Source organism: Leptodactylus fuscus, chromosome 4 (genome assembly GCF_031893055.1).
Source record: "Leptodactylus fuscus isolate aLepFus1 chromosome 4, aLepFus1.hap2, whole genome shotgun sequence".
Classification (NCBI taxonomy): domain Eukaryota; kingdom Metazoa; phylum Chordata; class Amphibia; order Anura; family Leptodactylidae; genus Leptodactylus; species Leptodactylus fuscus.
This window is the reverse complement of record NC_134268.1, coordinates 107,888,871-107,901,492: the sequence shown is the minus strand read 5'-3', so window position 1 is coordinate 107,901,492 and position 12,622 is coordinate 107,888,871.

The window sequence follows — 12,622 nt, the reverse complement described above, 5'->3', positions numbered from 1 at the left end:
AAGTGCAGCACCAAAGAGGGTGGCTAGAGGCAGAGGCATGTCCAGAGGCAGAGGACAGCTGCTTCACCGAAGCCAGGCCACAGCCAGCAGGCCCAAAATGTTCCCTCTTGTAGCCAGCCTAGAAAAACTCCCACATCGGGGCCACGGTCTTTGGTGGTGTGGAATTTTTTTAATGTATGTGCAGTGGACAAATATAGTGCAGTTTGCACACTCTGCAACTCGAAACTGAGTAGGGGCTCTGAAAAGAGCAACCTTATGACCACTGCCATGCGCCGTCATTTAGAAGGCAAGCACTGGGCTCAGTGGCAGAGAGCAAATGCAAGACAATCGTCATCAGGCGTTGCCGCCACTGCCTCTCCCACTGTTGCCAGTGCTGCAGCTGCAGTCCAGACCAGCAGCCAGGAAACCTCCATATCTGCCTCCACCACTTTGCGCTACCCACCCCCATGCACAAGCCTTAAACACGCACATCTCCAAACTCCTGGTCACTTCTGTGACCTGATGGCAAGTGCGGCACCTCGCTATTACGTCCCTAGCCGTCACTACTTCTCCCGCTGTGCCGTCCCCGCCTAAGTTCCGCGGTATGCACAAAGGTCCACTTGACCCCAGACGCGTGGACAAGTGCGTACGGACAGCACACTGGGTGAATGTAGTTGAGGCTCGGACCCGGTCACAAAGTGGGGTGGTCTACCTTAGTGCACAACATTCCTGGCAGGGGCTCTGAACCACCACCCTCCTCCTCCGCTGCCATCACATGGACCCCAGCTATCTGCTGGAAACGCTGCAGCACTGGTGTGGGGAGGCGTCAGCAGGCCTTGCTGAAGCTCATCAACTTGGGGATACAGACAGCATACTGTCTCTGAGGTGAGGGATGCCCTCCTTGTTGAGACGTAGACATGGTTTTAACCGCTGCACCTGGGCCCAGGCATGGTTGTGTGTGATAACGGCCGGAACCTGGGAGCAGCTCTGGAGCTTGCCAACCTCCAACACGTTCTATGCCTGGCCCACGTGTTCAATTTAGTGCTGCAACGGTTTTTAAAAAAACGTACCCCAATTTACCCGAGCTACTGGTGAAAGTGCGGCGCTTGTGTGCCCACTTTCACAAGTCTACAGTAGCTGCTGCTAGCCTCCGAAGCCTCCAGCAACGCCTCCATCTGCCAGAACACTGGCTGATGTGCGATGTCCCCACATGCTGGAACTCGACATACCACATGTTGAGTAGAGTGTGTGAGCAGCAGAGACCCTTGATGGAGTACCATCTCCAAAACCCAAGGGTTCCTCAGACTCAGCTCCCGCAGTTTCTGCACCATGAGTGGCCATGGATGACAGACTTATGCGAGATCTTGTGTGTCTTTGAGGAGTCAACCATGAGGGTCAGCTGTGATGACGCACTCGTGAGTGTCACAATCCCGCTCCTGTGTGTGATGCGAGAATCCCTCATCGCCATCAGGGATAATGCATGGTACGCTGAGGAGTCGGGCATAGGAGCAGAAACATCCCATCAGGATAGTCAAGGCACACTCCTGTCCACTTCACAGCATAGTATATTGAGGGAGGAAGAGGAGGAGGAGGAGGATGACGAAGTGGCAGATCTCATTGTCACACAGGAAGCTAGCGGGGAAGTTCAGTGCATCCCATTGCTGCAGCGTGGTTGGGGAGCAATGGAGGAGGAGGAAGAGGAGGAAATGGAGAGTGACCATTCCGGTGGGGGCACCTAAGTTATACCAAGTAACACTCTGGCACACATGGCTGAATATATGTTGGAGTGCTTTTCAACTGACAAACGCATTGTCAAAATCCTGGAGAGCAACGAATACTGGATTTTTGAAATCCTTGACCCCCGGTATAAAAATAATATTTCTAATTTTATTCCGGTAGAGGGGAGGGCCAGTCGCATCAGTGATTGCCACAAGCAACTGGTGCAGAATATGATGGAGATGTTTCCATCAACTGTTGTTGGTGGCAGAGAGGAGAGTTGCTCCAACAGGCTAACAACTGCCATCTGGTCCACACCCGGCAGGGGCACACTCTTCAAGGTCTGGGACACGTTAATGGCACCCACTCGCCAAATTACTGCCACTGAAGGGCCTAGTGTCACCAGGAGGGACAAGTATAGGCGAATGTTGTGGGAGTTCCTGGTCGACCCCAGCCCTGTCCTCACCGATCCCTCTGCGATCCCTCTGTTGTGGAAGGAGCTTAAGTGAGCGGTTAATGGGAAGAAACCCAGAGACATAACAGAGTTGAAGCTGTTTTGTACAATGATCTGGAAATCATCTAAGCAGGACTAACCAACAATTACTGGAAATGTTTAGATGCAGCTTTTGTTACAGAAGTTGGTCACACCAGATACTGAAAGAAAAGGCTCACATATTTTTGGCACTCATATGTATGTAATATATGATCATTTTTTTCTATAAATAAATTACCAATATTTTGACCTATTTGTTGGATTTTGTTCTCTTTATTTATTTTTAAGACTTGTGAGAAGCTATGATTTAGTTTTAGGTAAAAATTTATGCAGCATGAATATGGAAGGACTCACAAATTTTCGAGGACCACTGTAGGTTGGCTTACTCTAAATGTTGTTACTTAAGTTACATTGCATCTTGTATTGAATTTGTATCTGGATTGTACTGCCTGATGTATTGTTTAGTACTTGTCACTTTGGTGGTGCAGGTATTCGATTTGAGAACCTAAGAATTGTACTGTGGGAGAAGTCCTGTGATGCAACCGATTGACATAAAGGTTTCCCAGACTACCCATGGCAAGAAGGTACATACTACCCTAGGATCTGTTCCTGTGCTGGAAGAGGAGAAGAGTCTATGCTGGAGAGGAGCAGTGGTGCATCAGTGACCCTGAGGTGTCAGCTGGTTCCTGGAACCAAGGCACCAACTGTTCTTGCTCAGTGGTGAAATGGGTTTGTATAAAGTGACCATGACATCCCCTGTGCTAGCAGAAGCAAAATGCCAGTCACCAGGATCCAGAGAACTGCTCGCTACTCTGACCATCAAGTTCTACTTCTCAACTGTCTGCTGTCTGAACGTCTTCTGCTCTGTAAAGAGCCCTACAGCAAAGTCCTTGAGTCAAGAGCTTGTGTCTTTCTTCCTTCACCAGTGATCAGTTCTAGACTGAGCTGAAAACTGTGGCATTTGTCGCAACCAGTTGCGACTACATTGCACACCATGCCACTGCAACAGAAGATGGAACACTGAGTGTATCTGTAGCAGAGAAACCTCATGTCCTATTCCCTGACTAATGCACATGTCACAGAGCATGCCCACAATATTCAAGTATAACAGTCAATGAGTCATTCACTTCTGTTTTCTGTAAAACAAGTCTTGTTTCTGGACCTGCTCCTACAGTTTCAAGATGGCTGGGCTTACAATCACATAAAGAAACGTGATTAAAATTACAGCCAAAAAAGCCTTAAAAATAAGCATATGTCAATACATATTTAGAATTGTTTCAAAGTATAATGTGGTGCATTCTCTTTAGTATTTAGTATCTATCAAATTATTTCATCTATCAAACTATTATTGAGTGAACAATACAATATTAGTCAAATGTTTTTCTAGGAAGGCTTTCTGCAAGATTTTTGGAGTGTGTCTGTCATTTCAACAAACATTACATAACTCCATTAGTACAGAAGAATATAAGAAACTTTGTAACATGTGCTAGCATTCCTTCCTACTTACAGTCCTATGAAAAAGTTTGGGCACCCCTATTAATCTTAATCATTTTTAGTTCTAAATATTTTGGTATTTGCAACAGCCATTTCAGTTTGATATATCTAATAACTGATGGACACAGTAATATTTCAGGATTGAAATGAGGTTTATTGTACTAACAGAAAATGTGCAATATGCATTAAACCAAAATTTGACCGGTGCAAAAGTATGGGCACCTCAACAGAAAAGTGACATTAATATTTAGTACATCCTCCTTTTGCAAAGATAACAGCCTCTAGTCGCTTCCTGTAGCTTTTAATCAGTTCCTGGATCCTGGATAAAGGTATTTTGGACAAACAATTCAAGTTCAGTTAAGTTAGATGGTCGCCGAGCATGGACAGCCCGCTTCAAATCATCCCACAGATGTTCAATGATATTCAGGTCTGGGGACTGGGATGGCCATTCCAGAACATTGTAATTGTTCCTCTGCATGAATGCCTGAGGATTTGGAGCGGTGTTTTGGATCATTGTCTTGCTGAAATATCCATCCCCGGCGTAACTTCAACTTCGTCACTGATTCTTGAACATTATTCTCAAGAATCTGCTGATACTGAGTGGAATCCATGCGACTCTCAACTTTAACAAGATTCCCGATGCCGGCATTGGCCACACAGCCCCAAAGCATGATGGAACCTCCACCAAATTTTACAGTGGGTAGCATGTGTTTTTCTTGGAATGCTGTTTCTTTTTGGACGCCATGCATAACGCCTTTTTTTTATAACCAAACAACTCAATTTTTGTTTCCAAAATGAAGCTGCCTTGTCCAAATGTGCTTTTTCATACCTCAGGCAACTCTATTTGTGGCGTACGTGCAGAAACGGCTTCTTTCTCATCACTCTCCCATACACCTTCTATTTGTGCAAAGTGCGCTGTATAGTTGACCGATGCACAGTGACACCATCTGCAGCAAGATGATGCTGCAGCTCTTTGGAGGTGGTCTGTGGATTGTCCTTGACTGTTCTCACCATTCTTCTTCTCTGCCTTTCTGATATTTTTCTTGGCCTGCCACTTCTGGGCTTAACAAGAACTGTCCCTGTGGTCTTCCATTTCCTTACTATGTTCCTCACAGTGGAAACTGACAGGTTAAATCTCTGAGACAACTTTTTGTATCCTTCCCCTGAACAACTATGTTGAACAATCTTTGTTTTCAGATCATTTGAGAGCGGGCTGTCCATGTTCGGCGACCATCAAACTTAACTGAACTTGAATTGTTTTGTAGAAAGAAATGGTCCAAAATACCTTCATCCAGGATCCAGGAACTGATTAAAAGCTACAGGAAGCGACTAGAGGCTGTTATCTTTGCAAAAGGAGGATGTACTAAATATTAATGTCACTTTTCTGTTGAGGTGCCCATATTTTTGCACCGGTCAAATTTTGGTTTAATGCATATTGCGCATTTTCTGTTAGTACAATAAACCTCATTTCAATCCTGAAATATTAGATATTAGATATATCAAACTGAAATGGCTGTTGCAAACACCAAAATATTTAGAACTAAAAATGATTAAGATTAATAGGGGTGCCCAAACTTTTTCATAGGACTGTATATCAGACTGTTTTCCTCTTCCCTGCTGGCTTTCTGATTGAAATCTATCATTACATATTTTCATACAAGTCTTTAGACTTTAGTGGAGAGACAGAAGCTTAAGGTGATGTGGAGCTAAATAGGGAGCTTCTATCATAGCCCTGATTCATATCAATACAGGTTACTCAGATTATTATTATTATTATTATTATTATTATTATTAGTAGTAGTAGTAGTAGTAGTAGTAGTAGTAGTGGTATTATTAGTATTCTTATTTTCTTATTACTATTAATCATAATAATAAATCATTGTAGCAAGTAATAAAATGAAAATCTATTAAAAAACATTAAAACTCGCCTTTTTCAGGTACCCTAGGTCCAGCACCAGCTACTTGTTCCTTTCTATTGCTGATCCAACCAGATTTTCACATGTGATCATTCTGTTTGTGTGAAGAGACTTCTGCAGTCTATCACTGGCCATAGTGGTGACCACCATAACATCACTAAGGCAAGTAATTGGCTACAGTGGTTACCTGACACAAACAGAACGAGCGCCAGAGAGCACCATCTGGAGGCAATGGCAATAGAAAGGAACAAGTAGCTGCCACTGACCCACAGCACATGGAAAAGGGAGCTGTTTTTTCCCCCACTATTTATAGTAAATGGTATAATATTAAATGCGTCTGAGAACCCCTTTCCATAGTACCTATACACAATAACTGTACATCAGGTGGTTTTCTTGGAACCTATCCCACCTGGCCTGCATTACCATTTCTTTATGCCTGATGTCCGCACAGGTAGGAGACACTACCTGGAAACCCTGTTAAATAAAATAGACTAGGCTTCCCCTCTGCCTGATCCTTTAGTTCTCCTGGTTTACCTGCTTTAGGGAGCCTTTACACAGAGTATACGCTCTGTCCATTCTGAATGTAAAAGTCGTTCAGAATGAGCGCGTAAAAAACAGCTCCCATTGAATGGGTGCCGGCATACGAGTGCTACCCATTGAAAGCAATGGGAGGCTTTTTTCCCTATTGTTTTCAATGTGATATGCGCAATTGATTTCAATGGGTAGCGCTCGTATGCCGGCACCCATTCAAGTCAATGGGAGCTGTTTTTTACGCGCTCATTCTGAACGACTTTTACGTTCAGAATGAGCGGAGCTTATACTCTGTGTGAAGGCTCTCTTAGGCTACGGCCCCATGTTGTGGAAATGTAGCTTTTTTTATTGTAGATTTTGTTGAAATTTTTTGACCCAAGAAAATGAATGGATAATATATAGGGAACTCTTATACGTCTACATTTTGCTCAATACACTCCTGACTTTGGCTGAAACTAAAGCAAAAATATCTGCAATAAAAAAAAATCAGTGCTTCAGATGTGGGGCCTCAGCCTTAGAAGTATTTGGTAGCAGTTTATTCTACTTTTAGCACTAACATTTATATAATATATATATATATTATGCTTTCCCCGATGTGTGTGTATGTGTACAGGAAAGATGGGGCAACAGAAGAAAACAGAAGTCTCAGAATATTATTTGGCTGAGGCTGTGTTCACACTACAGTTGTTAAAGTCTATTGCTGTCTTCCATCATAGGATGACAGCAATGGACATTAACTGTTGCAGAGAATGGACACAGTCTGATTCTATGTCTGATCCCATTGACACTAATGTAAACAATATGACAGACGCTGTTTACTTTTGTAACAAAGATAAAGCCATGCATGCAGGACTGATAACAGAAGACAGCAATGGACATTAACAATGGTAGTGTGAACCCAGCCCTAGTCAGGACTACAGGATGTTAAGGATTTATATATATATATATATATTGGAAAATGTTTTAAAACCTCATAAACAATTATTTAAAAATATGTTTAGCATAATAGCTGATTATTGTTTTTTTCCTATTCTGATTCTACATTCCCTTTAAATTCAATAAGTGCCTTGCTATGTTCTATTATAACTCTCTTTGTAATGCTATTTACAGAGATGCCGGGAAAAGAGATTCTTTTCCCGCTCTGGGGGGGGGGGATTCTTTTCCAGCTTGGCTCTGGAGGGTAGGGGGCACACAATCTGACAAGGAATGTCCAAAAGTGGAAAAACCCTTTAAGCTTTTATTGCAGAATCATGCAGAATTAAAAAAAAAAAAAAAAATAACAAATTCCATTCATACCTTGAACAGTTCATGCATACTGTATGGAGTGTGAAAACAAAATCAGAAAGGCTAATTTGCAAATGCTTGTAAAGATGCAGCTTTTTAAAGCCCGGCAAGTGTTTATTGTGTCAGTTTTTAATTGCTTTCTAAAGTATGTTCAAAGAGGGGAAAAAACTGTTTTACAATAAATGCTGCGTGCTATTAAAATGCTACCCAGCTAAATGAATCAGACATTTTCTTCTTGTAATCTGCCACTGTAAACCACTAAAATAATGTATTTCCATATTGATTTTGTTTAATTAAAATACTTTCAAGCATAAATTGAAACTGATGCCATCGTGACTGTTTCCCTGGTAGGAGTGCATTAGCTGTGCAGTCATTTTCTATGTCGTAATCGTGTGCAGCAGAGAGACAATGCAAATTTATTAGTTTAAGAAAAATTAGCGGGCTCCTTGAATAAATCAAAATTGGAAATAAAATTCATTCTGGCTGAGCACATTATTGCCATCAAAATGAGAAAACATTTGCCTTGCTTTACTTCAATTTTTTTCTGTTTTTCATTTTCTCTCCTTTCGCTATATCTTTTCATGTAAGAGGTTATAAGCCTAGGAACAGAGAGGAGCCCATAAATGGTCTTATTATATTAACCAATCATTACCATATTAAAAGTTTCCATATACTTAGAAGTAGTCTGCAGACAAATGTTATCATGTTTAGTCAAAGAAGGACATGAAGTGAATAGAGTGTAGACTCTGACACATTTTGCCAAACCTTTGTGTGTTTCCCCAGCAGTTTTGTTTTGGGCTGAACGTGTTGGGTCTGAAACTGAACTGCTATAAATATATACTCTTGCATCTAACGTTATTCCGGTGGTCTGCGAGTTACCTTAACCAAACACCAGTAATGAAGGAACACATGGACACTTTGCTGAAATAATATGTATATATCCTTAGTAAATTATACTGTGTATGTATGTATCATCAGTGTATACTGGGTGTCCGGAAAGTAAATACACAAAATAAAAGGGTGGACTTTAGCCAGTATATGAAGCATTTTTTATTAATGAACATGTGACCGGAAATGCTGTGCTGTGGCGCTGCAGGTAGACCGAGATGTCTGTTTCCTATCCCTCGCTGCACCATATGAAAGGAGAAACGAAGAAGAGAAAGCACTTTAATGGGAAATCAGTTTAATCACTGTTACTTATTTACAAGAATTGCTGGTCGCCTGCCTCTATGCAAGCAGTGCAACGCTGGGAGATGGACAGACGCACCCGTTCACAGACTTCTGGCATGTCCTTCACTGTGACAAACGCAGCCAGGATGCAGTTCACAAGCTCTTCTCGGGTTGACAAAGGCGTTGCGTACACAACGGACTTGACATGTCCCCATAAGAAAAAATCAAGTGGGGTCAAATCCTGCTGGAGCCGCATCCTTGCCCTCATGTTCAAAGGCACGTCTTTGAGCAACACCAGCGAATCATCCTGCAGAAATGCCAAGTAGTTGATGGCGTTGAGTCTCGGTGGGAGGAAAAAAGGGTCCTAAGATGTTGTCTCCCAGAATTCCCACCTAGACATTTGCAGAGAACTGATCCTGGTTTTGGTGAATAAAGTGGGGTCAACAAAATGCCTCAAAGTGAATACACTTACATTCACTGTGTCGGTCTACCTGCAGCGCCACCATGATGCATATCTGGTCACGTTCTCTAATAAAAAAACAAACACTTTATATACCGGCTAAAGTCCACACTTTAATTTTGTATACAAATTTCCGGACAACCTGAATATTATATTATGTGTGTATATGTAATGCCTGGGACTGGTGAGGAGTGAAACACTTCTTTCCTGATCACAGGATCAGATCCCCTGCTGTTTTATGACCTGATCTAACAGCAAGCTCTTTGGCGTAATACAGGGCAGGCTAATTTTTTCTTTTTAATAACTCTCTGTCACTATCAGGACTCATTCAGGTATAAGTGGGGAGGGTGATCAGAATTGACCTCAGAGGCCTGCAGGAATTCAGCTTTCGCAGGCAGAGGTGAAACAATTCATTCTGCAGCTTTCCCAGATCAAGATGAAGTATTTCATCTTCACCTCTGCAGAGTAGGAGGAGCAGAATATACCCCAGGAGATCACTTGGCCAAATATAAGCCAGGGGGCTCATCTTGTCAAAATCTGTGGACATTGTCACATTTTGAAAGTCAACAACATGCTACAACATCCAGCCCATCTTGGAACTTCCAAGCTCTGTCAAGTATTTCTTTCTTTTCTTACTTTAATTTTAAAAACTGCAAAAAAAACATACAGAATTTCACACACTCGACTGGATAGCCGAGGCCCCAGTGCTGCATAACCTGGTAGGCTCAATATTTCCAAATTAGCTCCCTATAGTTTGCCTATCAATGGGCCCATCTAGGACGCCCGCCCAAATTACCTATTAATACTTCTGAGAAAGAAGGCAGTGTTTCGTGTGTAAATCTGGCTTACCGGTGATGCAGCACAGGGGCTAACAAACTAATATGAAACTCTAAACCCAGACCACCCTAATACCCCCTAGTAAATATCAGTCTTGAGCAATTTGATGAACTCAGAATTGCATAGGATCCTCTGAGGTTAAGTTGCAACAGGAAATGGTGAAGAATCCAGAGTTGTTAAAGCAAATAATAATTAACTGAAGATGATGTCTTTAACTAATAGCAACAGGCTGAACTGAATGTCCATAGAAAGTGCTAACACCCTAATCCCATACTTTGACTAAAGCTAAGTATTGTTGCGTGCACAATGTCGACCACCGCCGTGCAGCGGACCTGATCTCAGGCTTGCCGACCCAGGTCATTGATCTTTCCAGATGAAACAGCTTCTGATGATATGTGGTTTCCTCCACTGCGAGCAGCACTGCCTCTGGACTGTCACACATTCAGTCGCTGTTCCCGATGCGCCTACTCATAAGGCCGAGCTTTCATTGCTCCCCAGCAGCACTCTCCTGCACAATCCTTTCACATCTAAGGTGAGGAGTATAGAAGAGGTTGTCTCTATTCACCCAGCGCTGTTCTCCGTTCTGCCAGAATGTTCTCCAGAGCTGATGGCAACAGATTCTATCCCAGCATCTCTGCCTTTCACAGATGCTAAGAGACTCACTAACTAACATGGTCACATCAGAACTTCCTGCGAACAACTTCCTTATCAACAAGTCTGTTGAGGAACAGCAGTAGGGTAACAATGGCATCTTGTGACCAAAGGGTAATACCGTGAGCATTAGTCCATACAATATAATGTAATCAGCATACATTGTGCAACTATATACAAGCAAGCAAAATGGGGCCCTGGGCGAGTTTTCGAGTGGGGCCTAAAATTCTAAGATACCGTACCAACGTCACAATTCGGTAACTGAATATGCATATAATCACTTATAACTATATTTTAATTATATTAAAGAAATTCAATGTAATATAAACCAAACATTATTTAATAGAACTTTAAATTCTGCATCCTAATGGCTGGATTCACATAGAGGCATTAAAAAAACCGCAGTGTCTACGTCACGTGGGGCCCCAGCCTTAGGTCCGGTTCACATGTGCACATTTGGGGAGTCCACTTGGGCACTGAACAGAAACCTATATGCATTAAAAAGTAGTTACCGAAGAAAACCCCATGGACCCCATGGCTATAATGGGGTCTGTGTGGTTTCTTCTAGGTTTCCACACGGATAATGCGGAGAGAAAAGTGGAGCTTGCTAGAAACCAAGTGGAGACCACACGGACCCCAGTATAGTATATATAGTATATATAGTATGGGGTCCGTGGGTTTGCCTGGTAACTGCTTTTTAATCCGGATTAAATTTCCGTTATGGGGTGTCCCCAAGCAGACTTCCCGAATGGAAATCTGAATGTAGATGTGAATGAGGTCTTAAAGGGGTTTTTGTTACATCAGGAGTAGGCAACCTAGTTTTAATATTGTTGACACCTACACTAAAGTCATACCACAAACTGTAACACAGGGGTGCTGTCATACTGGGCTCCTGGACACATATGTTTACCCTTATTTGCCTGGATACATGTGTACTTTGCCATTACAAGCAATGTCAGTACATCTAACCTACAACTAGAGGTAAATGTATATGACTGGGGGCAGAGTGAGTAGAATTGTGACACACAATGTACCTGGATGCTGCATCCAGTCCCCGGCCACCGGTACTTTCACTTTTTTGTAAGTGAAACATAGATTAATTTCAGCCACTTTTAATTCCTGACTGTGCAGCAACAGCAAAACCACAGCCAGGAATTAATGAGTGTCAGACTTACCCCAAAGTGACAGAACTGGTGCCCGTGGACTGCATTTAGCTGTATCCACATCTGGGTACACAGTGTGTCACCACCTGAAAAGAAAGACCCTAAGGCTGAGGCCTCACATTGCAGAAATGCAGCTTTTTTTGTTGCAGATTTTGCTGCATTTTTTTTTTCAACCAAAGCCAAGAATGACTACTAAAGGAATGGGAAATATAAAGGAAGCTTATATACTTCTACCTTTTGCTTAATCCACTGCTGGCTTTGGCTCAAAAAACTGCAACAAAAACACTGTGTTTCTGCAAAGTGGGGCTTCAGCCTTAGGCCTGGTTCACATCTGCATTCGGTATTCCGTTTGGGGAGTCCACCTGGGGACCCCCCCCCCAAATAGAATACCAAACACATTGACAAGCGGTAAGCAATGAAAGCACATGGATCCCATAGACTATAATGGGGTCCGTGTGCTTTCCGCACATTGTCCACATGAGTCAAGCGGAGAGGAAAGGAACTACTCCTCTCCGCATGTTCTGTGTGGACAGTGCGCGGAAAACACACGGACCCCATTATAGTCTATGGGGGTTCGTGTGCTTTCATTGCTCACCGCTTGTCAATGTGTCTGGTATTCTTTTCGGAGGCCCCATGCGGACTCCTTGAACAGAATACCAAACGCAGATGTGAAACAGGCTTAACAGGCCTCCTGCACACAAATGGCATGGATGTGGTTATCACTGACTTATACATTAAAGGGGCTCTATCACCAGATTTTAGCAATATGAGATACACATATCCCTAAATAGCCTTTAAAGGGGCACTATCAGTAAAATTATGCTGGATGAGCCCCACATATGCCTGAATAGCCTTTAAAAAGGCTATTCAGGCACTGCTAATCTTATTTTAAGCCGCGCCCCATTTTAAAATAATACCCTAAAAACGA